Raw genomic sequence first — 16,674 nt, 5'->3', positions numbered from 1 at the left:
TCCGTTTCAACTTTAGGTTGTTGGTATCATTACCTCCAATCATCTTAAAACTTGGTATTTTTATCATTATTCATCCAAAGTGCCAGTAATACTCTCCAGAAAATCTGGAGTCTTCCTTGAGTCTTTGATCTACAGGAAAGGTTGAATGAATAAATGGTATTATAAAAAGTCATCATATTAAATGATACAAACTCAAATCAGTTGAATTAATCATTTCTATATGCTCTTATGAAAATGCACTTAATGTGCAAAGCCTCATATTGTCATGACCCTTTTGAAGTCCTTTGGACAGCCTCTTTCTTTGGGAAACTGTCTTCTACTGCCCAGTCTTTGGTACATTACATTCTTGCCATTTCCACCATCAGACATTTCATAGGACTCACAACTGACAAACTTCTCCCAACCTCTTTTTATTGTGCAATATCTCTCCAAATCCACCCAGAGTAGTGTATATATGTAAAAATTAGCTTCAAGTTCTTCAATTCTGTGGGTGGGTCCTTATCAGTGCCTTCTTATCATTCTCAGTCCTGCAATGTTTCCAGGCCTTAATATATTTCTTTTTGTTTTCTGGGTTAAAATCAACTACAGTTACACGAGAACATACTGTTTTGGTAAAACTAGATAAGAGGTCAATTCTCATTCATGTTCTCATCTCTTCTACTTCTGCAGATACCTCGACTGTTTCCCAATTCTACTTATAAATCAACCTTATTAAATGAGTTCTTCCCTTTCACCCTTGTATGATGTCTCTGTATCAGAGAGAAAAAAAAGAATTCTTTCGGATAAATCTCATGGGATATTTTACTTGCAGCTAGCCACATGAATTAACACTGATAACTGTCTTAAATTTATACCTGAACATTGGGTGCAGGAAATCTGATAAATTTTGCTCCAGAAAAATTAAAAACATTGCAATTAAAACATTTTATATCCACATGGGTCTTTTCTTGTAAAAGGTTCTTTTCTAGTTCATTTTGCCTGCCTCATGTTAAAGAGACTTATTTCTAATCACATAAAGCATGCTCTAAATTTTTCTTACCAATTACTTAATGTTTCTAACACTGAATGAGCAAACAATTGCTGGTTGCATCTTTCCTTTTCTACATCAATGTGTATAGCCATTCTAACTCATGTGCTAATTGAACAGATTTACAGGCATCTCTTTTGAATCCAAACCAAAATGGACTTATTCTTGCTGATAGAACTTCCAAACTGTATGACACATATACCCAGATCATATATCAAAGATCTCTAGATTCGTGAATGATTAAGTATATATCATCATCTCCTTACCATGCATACTCTGTTAGTGGGCCAAGGTAATCTTTGGATTACTACTTAGCCTTCTATAGAAGTATTCCTGCAGAAGCATTATGTTCTTCATATATAACCTCACTGTTATCCCCAACCCAGCTATGATTACACCTTTCATTGATTTGACTACACTGTCATTTCTGCTGCAAACTGGAAGTCTCCCAAAATGCTTCAGTTTCTCAAGCTTCATATGCACATCACTGTCTGACTGCTTATATTCTATCAGAACTTTTACTACTGTAGATTTCCAAGAACCCCCATTGGCTTCTTCCTGTGAGCTCACAGAAAACGAAGATTCCATAAATCTGTAAAAGGACACTCTCCACCATTTTTCCTTATCATCTGAACTAACACAAACATTCTCTTTTATTCCTTACAAGGAATAAAGGTAAAATGGGCAGTTTTTCAGTGTGTATACAATATAGAATTCGATGCTGTGTAGTGATGTGCTGAAGTGACATCAGCCTGTGTGATGGTTAATGATAATGTAAACTTTATTGTATTAAGGATATCCCAACATTACTTAAACACCACTGTGGGTATGTCTGTGACATTTCTAGCCATGATTAGGAAATGATGTCTCTGCCACAGTTAATGATTTAAGTCATGGATTCCTTCAAATTTTGAATAGATTATTAAGGGTACTACAGGTGAAGGTTGGAGAAAGCATTCATTGGGGTTGTGGCCTTGCATATTTTATACTGTCCTGGTACCTTATAACTATGTTCAGTTGTATGTCTTACATGCCATGATGTGAAAAACTGTTTCAGTACATGCTACCTCTACATGGAAAACCTTCGTAATTATAAACTAAAATATATCATCACATCATTATATTTCTTTATTCAAGGTACAGTAGTTTTTGACTTTTGTTTAATGAATAAGAGTGAGGATATGTATGGCAGCTAATGTTTTCTAGCAACCTTGACAGGAGAGGTATTAATAAGCAGAAGTTTCATAAAGAATGTGCGTGAGATCTGTCATATTGACAAGTATAAAATTCAGTATTGAAAAATGTTACAGATAAAGGACATGGAAAAGTATAGCATATATCACTTATTGATGGAAGGATGGAGGAAGACAGGAAGGAACATGAATCTAAAAGGCGAAGCACTGGTGTGTGGAAAGCAGAGAGCATCTTTCTGTCCCTAGCTGAACTCCTGACACAACAGCAGTGAATTCTGATTTCAAGCATGGTTCAGGACTTGGTCTGTGCAGGGGAACAGATATTGTGAAGATATAAGAGCACAGCAAAGGGGTAAGGACTCACCTGCAGCAAAACTGTGGAAGAAATAGCCTGGTCTCTAAAACTCATTGCAGAGTGATTGGTCATGGGAACATGTAAAATTCAGTGTTAGACGGTAATGGGTGAACGTCTTATTCAAGCACATGGATGAACAGTCTTGCATCCAATACAGGATTTTATCACCTGTACGAGAAGTAAATCCAGGGCAAAAAATAAATAGTTGTGAAATCAGAGTCTCAGTAAATGAATAGTCAGGACCCATGTCCACATACACGAGGAAATTTATGTCAGTCACACCAAGATGAGTGTAGTTATCAGTAGCCAACCTGTAATCTGGCTCATAGGAATATTTGTCGCAACCAAAAGTACTGATGGAATTTTACAGTTCAAATTCTCTTATCTCTGGATATGTTTCCTCAAGAAATCTCCTAAAGACCATGTAAAGACTTTATGACCCTCAAAATTATTTTTCATCTGACCAAAAAAGAACAGCTATATCTACTGCAAAGGAGTCTTGTCCCTTAGTTTACTCAGAAATGCAGTCCCAAACACAGTTTGTGTCTTGTCCCTAGGAGTGCAGCAAGTGCTATTTCATTTGTCAGCAGCAAACAGAGTAACCCTGAGGTCTCCCAGGCCTGACCCACCTGTAGACACTACCAGTTTGCAACACTCCTGGTCATCTTTAGCTTTACAGGTAGAGTATCCTGTCTTACAAATTCCATCAGAGTTTAACATGTCACAGTCCCAACATGTCAGAGCTGAAAAGGAAAAATCAAGGATAAGAGGATCATTCAGGGATCAGGTTCAGGCTGATCCTGTGGCTATGCTCAATGAATACAAAACAATGACTGAGGAAAAAATTGCATTTATGCTGAGATCAGCCCTAGAGGGTGGCCCATGTCTTTGGAAGGGTTGAGTAAGAGACAGGTTTCCCCAATTTAAATAATGTGAATGGACAGGGCTGTAGTAAGGAAGGTCAGAGCTGTGCTGCAGGTGCTTGAGCCTACCACCTATTACTAGATAGGTGCTTCCCATCACATCATTATCTTCATTCTCTGAAGGACTTTCAAACATCATTTCCAATGCAAATATAGGCCTGCGAACAGGCAAGCTGGAGGAATTGTGAATATTAGTTTCTTAAAACCTTAGACAGAGAACTGAAATACTAGGGGAAAGGACACCAGGACCAGAGCTATTATAAAGAGGAGGAGGAATTGGATACAACAGAGGGTAGAGAAAGAAAGGATGTGGGTATGTGGAGATTAAGGGTGTGGAGTCACTTATAAATGTAGTCCAGTGTTGTATCTTATTCCTCACTGGGAAAAGCCCCATACTCTCAACTGACTGTCTGCTGCCAGCATCAGCCCCTACCATCTGCCAGGATCTTACCTTGTAGGAAGCCCACCACAAAGGAGAGGCCCAACAGGTACATCAGGAGATGTTTTCCCATGGCTTTGGGATCCTAGGTAAAGAGAGACCTACAAGAACAAGGCAGAGCAATCCGGTCCTCAACTATGCATGCTTATATATGAGTTCAGGCTGGAAGGGTAAGCTAATGGGATCTGAAGCTGTTGTGGTTGAGCAGATAGCCTAGAGCAAAGCACAGACCCTATTTGATTATTTGATTCACTATGTCTGCTCACATCTATACAACTACCCATCGGTTAAATCTCTTTTGGATTCCTGCCCACAAGTTATTTCATTAACTTTCCAATGAGGATTAGCAGTTCTGAAATATAACAAAATTTGAGTCTTTGTGGCTGAGGAGCCTAGATTGTGCTACACACTAGGCTATAATGCATCACACAGAACTAAATTGTTACCATAAGTCTCCAGATAATCAGATTTATATCCCCTGACTCTGTGAGAACAGGCTATAAGTCTAGGTAAACATTTAATTGCTCAATAGATCACTGAAATCTGATTAAGATTTGGGCTATTCTTACATTCATACTATAGTAATATTCCTTGGAGCCAGATGGAAGACAAGGAAACTGTAGGGTCATGGAAGGAAATCATGGTAAGAAAACCAGATTTCTGTTCTGGTATTGCTTCTTTGTCCTACTAATTAAGTCAGGAAACTTAAATCACCACCAATAAAATCTAAATTACACAGGGATCAGACTCATTTTCTAACCTCTTAAACATGTTGAATGACAAAAATAAATTATGCTTATTTAGTACCAAAGTGTGTCAATTTTCTATCATTTTCCTCACATTGCTAAGTTGAAGAAATAATCATCATATAAAACTACTTTTGGAGCTCCTCAAATAATATACAGCCATTGTAAAATTAGAAAAGAATCTCCCTTGGGAAGCCCATAACTACACTTGGACATTGTTGGATCACTGTCCTGTCATTTAAAGTCAAGAAAATCAAATGATGTTCTCTCCTCCCACTTGGTTGGTTTAATCTCTGTCTCCTACAGACATAACAGAAATTCCTACATGTGCTTCAGTTTTTCTGCCACTCCAAATAAACCAATCAGAGGCACACCCCAGAACACTATTTTATTTAATTCTGGGTCTCACTATTTAACCATTGCTGTGCTCAAATTCACACAGGTCTGATGGTTTCTGCTCTCTGATTCCTGATTTGTAAATGCATCGGCAGCCACACCCTGTAAGAAACTGTTTTCTAGCTCTTGTCATGCTCATCCCTATCTCAGAAATATTTTAAAAGTAATAAAATTCTAACACTTGTTTGTCCATCTCTCATAGCCTTTCTCCTTCCTTCTTACTCTTTCTCCCTCCTCTTCTTCACTTCTCAGGTTCTCCACCCATGTAGGCAGTGGCAGCTATGACTATATTTTTATGTTAACCCCCTTAGCAATTTTAGGTTGTCTTTACTATTGCCCAAACTCACATCCCCATCTTGTTACCTCTTGTATAATGTTCTATGTATCCCAATGATCTGTGACTTTAAGGTCTAATTATGATTCACCCCTCTTCGTTGAAATGGGTCATCTATCTCTCAACAGAAATTATTTCTTGAGTAAATTCATGTCAGATTCTTTTCAAATATCTGTTCATGTTTTCTTAAGAAATAGGTCTTATTAATTTTCCCAGTTTCTCTCTATTAAACTCATATCCAATGGTTTCTATAAATTTGTTTCTAGAAATTATTTTTCCAGTGAATTTGGTCTTATTGTTTCTAGTACAACAGCAGACACCATATAGACTTAATATCAGATCTTTCCACATTCTGTTACCCAAAGACACTCAGAATCCACCCAATTCTTCTAAAAAGCAATGGCTAACAAGTTATCTAAGAGACTAAACTTTCTTGTCTTGTATGGAAATCATACCCACTGAGAGTTTGTCATATTGTTTTTGTCCCTAGATGCCCATACAAAATTCTATTACATTTCCACTTCTGAAGTGTGTTTTATGAAACTAAGTATCCTAAATATTTCTTTCCAAAAGAACAACCTCTCATAACATTCTTTGTGGCCTCAAATTGTATCCCTCACATCTATTGTGCATTAACCCCAGTTGGAAACCAGTAATGTTCTCTGGTTGTGTTTCCTTGTACAAAGTTGTGGTTAGAGAATGGGCCACAGATCCTACTGAGATGATGAAGGAGTTGGGCCCATTGCATCCTGTTAACCTGATTTCCTACAAAAATAATATATGAATCAGTTTCTTAGATTCCACATGGCTGCAGCTCCCATCCTGTCTGCAACTCTCTCTCTCTCTGACTCTCATATGGACCATAGACTGACAGACTTTTTCTTTTCCCTACAGGCATCAGACACAGCCTGACTACAGCAGATACTATCTACTACTTACAGTTCATATGGTTCAAAACCCCCATGCTTCTTCTGAAATTTAAAAACGTCCTTGTTCTCTGCCATGTATGCCTAAATGATCCTCAGAGTTTTTGCTATACTGCTCATTATTTATGGTATCCATCTCAATGTCAAATATCAAATATATTTTACTCAAAATTTCTGTGTCACATTGTCCTGCTACCTACCAGAGCTGAAGGACTAGAGGTTTTTTAGACAATTTGTTTATAAATGACAGAACTAAAAGGAAGATTCTGATGAAACATCAAACACTTTCTAATGGAACACTTTTAATTTTAGATAATTTCTTTTATGTAGGTTGGTAGCATAGACACACAAACTAGCACAGCTGCTTTTCAGAGTACTTTTCTCATGTATAGTTTATTATATTCCTTTAAAGGAAGCTTTGAAAATGTATAAAGTTTCAGAAATCTTAAGTAACAAATTCAAGAGAATAAAACAAATGAAGTAGTTTTTAATATACAGATTTTCAGAAGCACCAAGGAATAAAGATTTGCAAAGTTTTCTACTGGCATGATGGTTTGGTACAAAAACTGGTTTTAAATCTCCTGGTCCCTCTTCTATAGGTCAGAACTTGCACCTTCTCAAATTTGCCTTATAATTCCCCTAGACCACAAAACAACTGTCAATGGTCAACTTTGGGCTTCAATCTGGTCCCCTTTTTTTCTGTTCTTTGGCTAAGTCATATTATATTTTATTCCATAGTCATGATGCAAGAAGGTAACAGGTTGGAAAGAGGTCTAACACCTCCAGGAACTCCATTGAAAATGGTCAGAGCAAATATTTCTTACACTGTGAACCCCAGACCTACAAAATTTTTCACATGGAAAATGGGTAAAACTAATTAACACAGTAAATGGAACAACATTGATTTTTTTGTAAAATACTTATAATCAATGCAAAGTAATGTATCTGTATTGTGAACTCCTGTGTCTGTATGACCTCCTAAGTCTTGCAATTTTGATCTAGCTAGAATCCCGGACATATATTCCTATTTGGAAAACAAGTTTTCATTCTAATCAGAAATCAGATCATTTCTCAAAGAACTCAGTGCCACTCTTTCATCAACGCACTGAATATATCTGTATTGTTTTGCAGGTAAAATGAAAAATCCGTTGAACAAATCAGTAAATTTTAGCTTATTTTGAAATATTTTTTATTTACTCTTTGGCATTTCCTTTATATATATATATATATATATATATATATATATATATATATAATGCTTAATGTTATTAACCACAGATGCCCCTTCCATTCCTTCTGAGAGTACCCAAGTGACCTTTCTTCCCACATATGCAACCACAGATGTTGTAAGGACATGAGAGCAATGGCCATACCATGTCCAGATGACAGTGCTTCACATCATTCTTCCCCATTTTTTGGCTCTTACATTTTTCCCCCAACACTGCCTCTCTTCCAAAGTGTCTTCTGAGCTTGGGGAGGTTGACATTCAAGTCACAAATAGAACAGAGCACTCATCAGTCACCTGTCCACCTATGAGTCACTGTATTAACTGCAGAAAGAGGCTTTTTGTCCACTGTAGAGTGCAGAACTAATCCATGTTTATTATAACTAATGCTTGAAAGGCAATTAGACTAAATATTCACTTAACAAGACAGCAATTGTACATCTGCCCTATAAACTCCTAAGACACAAGATTCTGATCTGGTTAGAATAACAGGTTTATATTTCTATTTGGGGAACAAGTTTTCATTATAAACAGAAATCAGTTCATTTCTTGAAGAACTTAGTACTAGTCTTTCTCCAATACAAATATTTTGTCCAGGAGATTTGCTATTTTAGCATGCACATTTGACAGCTGGGTAATACAAAGAGCATACATGCACTGAACCTAGGTCCATCCACATATGTAGCAGATGTGAAGCTCAGTCTTCATGCAGCTTTCCCCATAACTGGAGAGAGTACTGTCCCTGATTCTGTTGCCTCACTGTGCACCCTGTTCCCCTAAGTAGGCTGCTTTGCCAGGCCTCAGAGTGAAAGTGTGTGAATAGATTTGTAGTTCACTGATATGCCAGAGTGGGTTGTAATGCAGGCAGAACTTCCCCCTTCTCAGATGAGAAGAGATGAGAACAAGGGAAGATACTGTGTGGGGGAGGGACTAGAAGAAGCGGCTGGTCTGTTATCTGGATATAATGTGAATAAATAAATTAGTAGGAAAAAAGTGGAAAATGTAGTGATTGAGAAAGGTTGCTAAAGGTATGAGATCTGACAGTAACAGGATGAAGGAATTTCCAGTAATGTGGCCAATCATCTAGATTTTGTTGCAGTGGAAGAGTGTGTGAATTGTAAAAGATGATATACTCAAAGAACGAAAATCATAAAAATGTTGCATTTAAGTCACAAGGTGATTATTTTGCTTTTATATTTTATTACATTTATTCAAGGTTTGAGTGTGTGTGTGTGTTTGGGGGTGCGCGCGGGGATGCACAGATGCACTCATTTGCCATTTATGGTGTGTGGACCTTTAGAACTTATTCTCTCTTCCCACAACGTGGATTCCAGGAATTGAAATTAAATTATCACAGTTAACAACAGTCACCATAAATTACCAAGCCACTGCTCTGGGTCTGTGATTATCCAATTTAAATACTGAAAACCTATGGAATGACTAAGCAGCAACATCCCCAAACAGCCAGCATGAACATCTAAATTCAAATGTTAGAACCCCCAATGATTCTTGTATTGTGACCTGTGAACTTCTAGCAAAGGTCTCACTTTGAAAATATCCACACATAAACACACACAGAAAAATAAATAAATATATAATAGCGTTTAATTCTGTGTCTGTTTCTGTGAACAATTTAATAATCCTATTCATAATAACATGCCTGTGGTGCAGAAAGTTATCAAAAAAGCTATTCCTCCAAATAAGTAATTATGAAGATTTTAATGGAGGCTTTGTTGCATTAATTTTTAAGAATAACTAGGGAAAATTTATGGTAATGGACACAGGCTTTTGGGGTTTTGTCATAACCATTCAAAGTGAAACACATTTATACTATATTTTGCTTTTAATACAAAAAGTGTAAAAACCAATTAATATTACCTTCAATCCTATGGAAAGAGAAGTGACCCAAAAGAAACCCTAATGTAGCTTGTGTTATTAATATTTCAAAATTATTCCTTGGATCTGAAATGACCAGCTATGCCACTCTTATTCATATAGTCAAATGCTGCTTTATCCTACCCCAGAAACATTTGCTCAGTCATGTTTATTGCTGTCCTATTCATGATAACCAGAAATTGCAAAGAACTTAGATGTCTCTCTGCAGAAGAGTAGATTTTGTTTCATTTTCTTACCCAACTGAGTATTATTTAGGTATTTTAAAATGCAATCATAAAATTCACAGTCAAATGGATAGATATAAATAAAAATATCATCCTAGGTAAGGTAGCTCCGATCTAGAAAGAGAAATATGGTATGAATTCAGGTGTACATGGATACAATATACAATGATAACCAAGCTACAATTCATAGAACCACAAAGGTTGGGTAGAGAGGAAGGGTCTAGGAGAGACAGATATGTCTCTCTACGAAAACAAAATAGGACAGATACTTATAGATTAATTAAGGGCCATTTGAAGGGTAATATGAAAACCTGATACAGTAGGTATTCTTAAATTATATGCATATGTGGTGGTGATATAAATGAAATCATCAAATTATCAGGGAGACTGAGCCCAAATTAGCTATCTCTGTATATCATATTAAGCTTCCACTCCCAGGATTGAGTTATTTGAATAGTTATTCAAAAGAGTCCCATGGGAATTCCCAAACAATCAAGGCTGTTGCCAAGACTATAGGTTACTTGATGCAAATTAACAGCAAGGACCCATTCCTCAATACAACATCTATAGGACTCACAGAAAATGGAGAAGTCAAGATGCTGCCTACATAGAGTGTCACCCTATATAGTTCCCGGCACCTTTGGTATAGGAAAGTACTCTGCACACTAACAAAAAAAAAAAATGTAAATGCCAACCTAATTACAAATGCTTGGATCTACAATGGTATTCTGTTTACAAGATATGCTAGGTCAATAGCAGCAAAGAGCTTGTGGGTAACTAACTAATATCTGTTTGACTTAATTCCCACTCTAGAATATAAAAGCCCTATACACTTTGCTTTTACCCTGCCCTTTTACCCAATTTGCTCTACCTTGCTAAAAACCATTAAATTACAAACATATCACTAGCCTTAAAATTCTATTCTTTTATTGGCCAATCCTTTCTCCTGAAGGATGAGTTCCACGGTTCAGTGACCAAAGAACTAAAGTCAAGTGATGAACCACACGCCAATTAGAAGTAACATCTCCAGAAGAGACTACACTCTGCTCACATTTCTGACACCAGAGGAAAACACCAAACAGCATCTGGATCCCTGGTGCACAGAAGCTCCCGGAAAGGGCGGCACAGAACGTTTTGGTTGCTGACCCACGAAGAGCTCATAAACATCACCGCACGAGCAAACTTAAGCCTCGGGACCACAGGTAAGACAAACCTTCCTGCTCCAAGTGACCTGCCTGTTGAACTCAAGACACAGGCCCACAGGAACAGCTGAAGACCTGTAGATAGGAAAAACTACACTCCCGAAAGCAGAACACTCTCTTCCCATAACTGACTGAAAGAAAACAGGAAAACAGGTCTATAGCAGTCCTGACACACAAGCTTATCGGACAGTCTAGCCACTGTCAGAAACAGCAGAACAAAGTAACACTAGAGATTATCTGATGGCGAGAGGCAAGCACAGGAACCCAAGCAACAGAAACCAAGACTACATGGCATCATCGGAGCCCAGTTCTCCCATCAAAGCAAACATGGAATATCCAAACACACCAGAAAAGCAAGATCTAGTTTCAAAATCATATTTGATCATGATGCTGGAGGACTTCAAGAAAGACATGAAGAACTCCCTAGAGAAACACAGGAAAACATAAATAAACAAGTAGAAGCCTACAGAGAGGAATCACAAAAATCCCCGAAAGAATTCCAGTAAAACACAATCAAACAGTTGAAGGAATTAAAAATGGAAATAGAAGCAATCAAGAAAGAACACATGGAAACAACCCTGGATATAGAAAACCAAAAGAAGAGACAAGGAGCCGTAGATACAAGCTTCACCAACAGAATACAAGAGATAGAAGAGAGAATCTCAGGAGCAGAAGATTCCATAGAAATCATCGACTCACCTGTCAAAGATAATGTAAGTGGAAAAAGCATACAGGAAAACATACAGGAAATCCAGGACTCAATGAGTAGATCAAACCTAAGGATAATAGGTATAGAAGAGATTGAAGACTCCCAGCTCAAAGGACCAGTAAATATCTTCAACAAAATCCTAGAAGAAAACTTCCCTAACCTAAAGAAAGAGATACCCATAAGCATACAAGAAGCTTACAGAACTCCAAATAGATTGGACCAGAAAAGAAACACCTCCCGACCCATAATAGTCAAAACACCAAATGCACAAAACAATGTAAGAATATTAAAAGCAGTAAGGGAAAAAGGTCAAGTAACATATAAAGGCATACCTATCAGAATCATACCAGACTTTTCGACAGAGACTATGAAAGCCAGAAGATCCTGGACAGATGTCATACAGACACTAAGAAACACAAATGCAAGCCCAGGTTACTGTATCCTGCAAAACTCTCAATTAACATAGATGGATAAACCAAGATATTCCATGACAAAACCAAATTTACAAAATACCTTTCTACAAATTCAGCAGTACAAAGGATAAAAAATGGTAAAGCCCAACATAAGGAGGCAAGCTACACCCTAGAAAAAAGAAGAAACTAATTGTCTTGGCAACAAAACAAAGAGAAGAAAAGCACACAAACATAACCTCACATCCAAATATGAATATAACAGGAAGCAATAATCACTATTCCTTAATATCTCTCAACATCAATGGTCTCAACTCCCAATAAAAAGACATAGATTAAAAAACAGGATACACAATGAGGACCCTGCATTCTGCCGCCTACAGGAAACACACCTCAGAGATGAAGACAGACACTAACTTAGAATGAAAGGCTGGAAAACAATATTTCCAATCAAATGAGCGGAAGAAGCAAGCTGGAGTAGCCATTCTAATCTCGAATAAAATCAATTTTCAACTAAAAGTCATCAAAAAAGATAAGGAAGGACACTTCATATTCATCAAATGAAAAATCCACCAAGATGAACGTTCAATCCAAAATAACTATGTGCCAAATACAAGGGCACCTACATATAAAAGAAACCTTATTAAAGCTCAAAACACATATTGAACCTCACACAATAATAGTAGGAGATTTCAACACCCAACTCTCATCAATAGAGAGGTCATGGAAACAGAAATTAAACAGAGACGTAGACAGACTAAGAAAAGTCATGAATCAAAATAACTTAACAGATTCTTATAGAACATTCTATCCTAAAGCAAAAGGATATACATTCTTCTCAGCAACTCATGGTATTTTCTTCAAAATTGACCATATAATTGGTCAAAAAAACAGGCCTCAACAGAGACATAAAGATAGAAATAATCCCATGCGTCCTATCAGACCACCACAGCCTAAAGCTGATCTTCAATAACAATAAGGGAAGAATGCCCACATATACGTGGAAGTAGAACAATGCTCTACTCAACGATAACATGATCAAGGAAGAAATAAAGAAAAAAATTAAAGACTTCTTAGAATTTAATGAAAATGAAGGTACAACATACCCAAACTTATGGGACACAATGAAAGCTGTGCTAAGAGGAAAATTCATAGCTAGGAGTTCCTGGAGAAAGAAACAGGAGAAAGCATAAGTCACCAGCTTGACAGCACACCTAAAAGCTCTAGAACAAAAAGAAGCAAATACACCAAGGAGGAGTAGAAGGCAGGAAATAATCAAACTTAGATCTGAAATTAACCAAGTAGAAACTAAAAGGACCACAGAAAGTATCAACAGAACCAAAAGTTGGTTCTTTGAGAAAATCAACAAGATAGATAAACCCTTAGCCAGACTAATGAGAGGACAGAGAGAGTGTGTCAAAATTATCAAAATCAGAAATGAAAAGGGAGACATAACTACAGAATCAGAGGAAATTCAAAAAATCATCAGATCCTACTATAAAAGCCTATACTCAACAAAACTTGAAAATCTGCAGAAAATGTACAATTATCTAGACAGATACCAGGTACTGAAGTTAAATCAAGAACAGGTAAACCATTTAAACAACCCCAAAACTCCTAACGAAATATAAGCAGTCATTAAAGTTCTCCCAACCAGAAAGAGCCCAGGTCCAGATGGGTTTTGTGCAGAATGCTATCAGACCTTAATAGAAGACTTTCTACCAATACTATCTAAACTATTTCACAAAATTGAAACAGATAGAGCACTACTGAATTTCTGCTATGAAGCCACAATTACTCTTATACCTAAACCACACAAAGATCCAACAAAGAAAGAGAATTTCAGACCGATTTCCATTATGAATATCGACACAAAAATACTCAATAAAATTCTGGGAAACCGAATCCAAGAGCACATCAAAACCATCATCTACCACGATCAAGTAGGCTTCATCCCAGGCATGCAGGGATGGTTTAGTATACTGAAAACTATCAACATGATCCACTATATAAACAAATTGGAAGAACAAATCCACATGATCATTTCATTACATGCTGAGAAAGCATTTGACAAAATAAAACACACCTTCATGATAAAAGCACTGGAAAGAATAGGAACTCAAGGCCCATACGTAAACATAGTAAAAGTCAAATACAGCAACCCAGTAGCTAACATTAAACCAAATGTAGAGAAACTTGAAACAATCCCACTAAAATCAGGGACTAGACAAGGCTGCCCACTCTCCCCCTACTTGTTCAATATAGTTCTTGAAGTTCTAGCCAGAGCAATCAGACAACAAAAGGAGAACAAGAGGATACAGATCGGAAAAGAAGAAGTCAAATTATCACTCTTTGCAGATGATATGATAGTATAATTAAGTGATCCCAAAAGTTCCACCAAAGAACTACTAAAGCTGATAAACAATTTCAGCAAAGTGGCTGGGTGTAAAATTAACTCAAATAAATCAATAGCCTTCCTCTACACAAAAGAGAAACTAGCCGAGAAAGAACTTAGGGAAATGACACGCTTCATAATACTCCCCAATAATATAAATTACCTCGGTGTGATTTTAACCAAGTAAGTAAAAGATCTGCACAATAAGAACTTCAAGCTTCTGAAGAAAGAATTTGAAGAAGACCTCAGAAGATGGAAAGACCTCCCATGCTCATGGATTGGAAGGATGAATATACTAAAAATGGCCATTTTGCCAAAAGCGATCTACAGATTAAATGCAATCCCCATCAAAAAACCAATCCAATTCTTCAAAGAGTTAAACAGAACAATTTGCAAATTCACCTGGAATAACAAAAAACCCAGGATAGATAAAACTATCCTCAACAATAAAAGGACTTCAGGGGCAATCACTATCCCTGAACTCAAGCAGTATTACAGAGCAATAGTGATAAAAACTGCATGGTATTGGTACAGAGACAGACAGTTAGACGAATGGAAAAGAATTGAAGACCCTGAAATGAACGCACACACCTATGGTCATTTGTTTTTAGACAAAGGAGCCAAAACCATCCAATGCAAAAAAGATAGCATTTTCAGCAAATGGTGCTGGTTCAACTGGAGGTCAACATGTAGAAGAATGCAGATCAATCCATGCTTTTCACCCTGGATAAAGTTTACGTCCAAGTGGATCAAGGACCTCCACATCAAACCAGATACATTCAAAGTAGTAGAAGAAAAAGTGGGGAAGCATCTCGAACACATGGGCACTTGAGAAAATTTCCTGAACAAAACACTAATAGCTTATACTCTAAGATCAAGAATCGACAAATGGGATCTCATAAAACTGCAAAGCTTCTGTAAGGCAAAGGACACTGTGGTTAGGACAAAACGGCAATGAACATATTGGGAAAAGATCTTTACCAATCCTACAACAGATACAGGCCTTATATCCAAAATATACAAAGAACTCAAGAAGTTAGATGGCAGGGAGACAAATAACCCTATTAAAAAATGGGGTCAGAGCTAAACAAAGAATTCACAGCTGAGGAATGCCGAATGGCTGAGAAACACCTAAAGAAATGTTTAACATCTTTAGTCATAAGGGAAATGCAAATTAAAACAACCCTGAGATTTCACCTCACAGCAGTGAGAATGGCTAAGATCAAAAACTCAGGTGACAGCAAATGCTGGCGAGATGCAGGGAAATAGGAACACTCCTCCATTGTTGGTGGGGTTGCAGACTGGTACAACCATTCTGGAAATCAGTCTGGAGGTTCCTCAGAAAATTGGACATTGAACTGCCTGAGGATCCAGCTATACCTCTCTTGGGCATAAACACAAAAGATGCCCCAACATATAAAAAAGACACATGCTCCACTATGTTCATCGCAGCCTTATTTATAATAGCCAGAAGCTGGAAAGAACCCATATGCCCTTCAACAGAGGAATGGATACAGAAAATGTGGTACATCTACACAATGGAATATTACTCAGCTATGAAAAACAATGACTTTAAGAAATCTGTAGGCAAATGGATGGAACTGGAAAATATCATCCTGAGTGAGCTAACCCAATCACAGAAAGACATCCATGGTATGCACTCATTGATAAGTGGCTATTAGCCCAAATGCTTGAATTACCCTAGATGCCTAGAACAAATGAAACTCAAGACAGATGATCAAATTGTGAATGCTTCACTCCTTCTTTAAAAGGGGAACAAGAATACCCTTGGCAGGGAAGAGAGAAGCAAAGATTAAAACAGAGACTGAAGGAACACCCATTCAGAGCCTGCCCCGCATGTGGCCCATACATATACAGCCACCCAATCAGACAAGATGGATGAAGCAAAGAAGTGCAGACCGACAGGAGCCAGATGTAGATTGCTCCTGAGAGACACAGCCAGAATTCAACAAATACAGAGGCAAATGCCAGCAGCAAAACACTGAACTGAGAATAGGACCCCCATTGAAGGAATCAGAGAAAGAACTGGAAGAGCTTGAAGGGGCTTGGGACCCCATAGGTACAACAATGCCAAGCAACCAGAGCTTCCAGGGACTAAGCCACTACCTAAAGACTATACATGGACTGACCCTGGACTCTGACCTCATAGGTAGCAATAAATATCCTAGTAAGAGCACCAGTGGAAGGGGAAGCCCTGGGTCCTGCTAAGACTGAACCCCCAGTGAACTAGACAATTGGGGGGAGGGCGGCAAT

At 37.6% G+C, this 16,674-nt stretch overlaps 1 long non-coding RNA gene across 6 annotated transcripts in view; it reads left to right on the top strand.

The window, feature by feature from the left end:
• Window positions 1-16,674, top strand: part of LOC134480014 (uncharacterized) — a 59,048-nt gene that overhangs the window by 22,952 nt on the left and 19,422 nt on the right. Inside the window, exons 2-5 of one of the 6 annotated variants that reach the window (XR_010054118.1) lie at window positions 3,133-3,254; window positions 4,520-4,580; window positions 5,126-5,183; window positions 6,308-7,538. This is a non-coding gene — a long non-coding RNA (uncharacterized LOC134480014). Of the gene's footprint in view, window positions 1-3,132; window positions 3,255-4,519; window positions 4,581-5,125; window positions 5,184-6,307; window positions 7,539-10,636; window positions 10,887-16,674 lie in introns of those variants that run through there. The other 5 variants (XR_010054121.1, XR_010054119.1, XR_010054122.1 and 2 more) reach the window with 5 other exon arrangements.

Source organism: Rattus norvegicus, chromosome 8 (assembly GCF_036323735.1).
Source record: "Rattus norvegicus strain BN/NHsdMcwi chromosome 8, GRCr8, whole genome shotgun sequence".
Lineage (NCBI taxonomy): Eukaryota > Metazoa > Chordata > Mammalia > Rodentia > Muridae > Rattus > Rattus norvegicus.
Note: the sequence above shows the minus strand (reverse complement) of the source record. Positions and strands in the feature narration are given on the sequence as shown.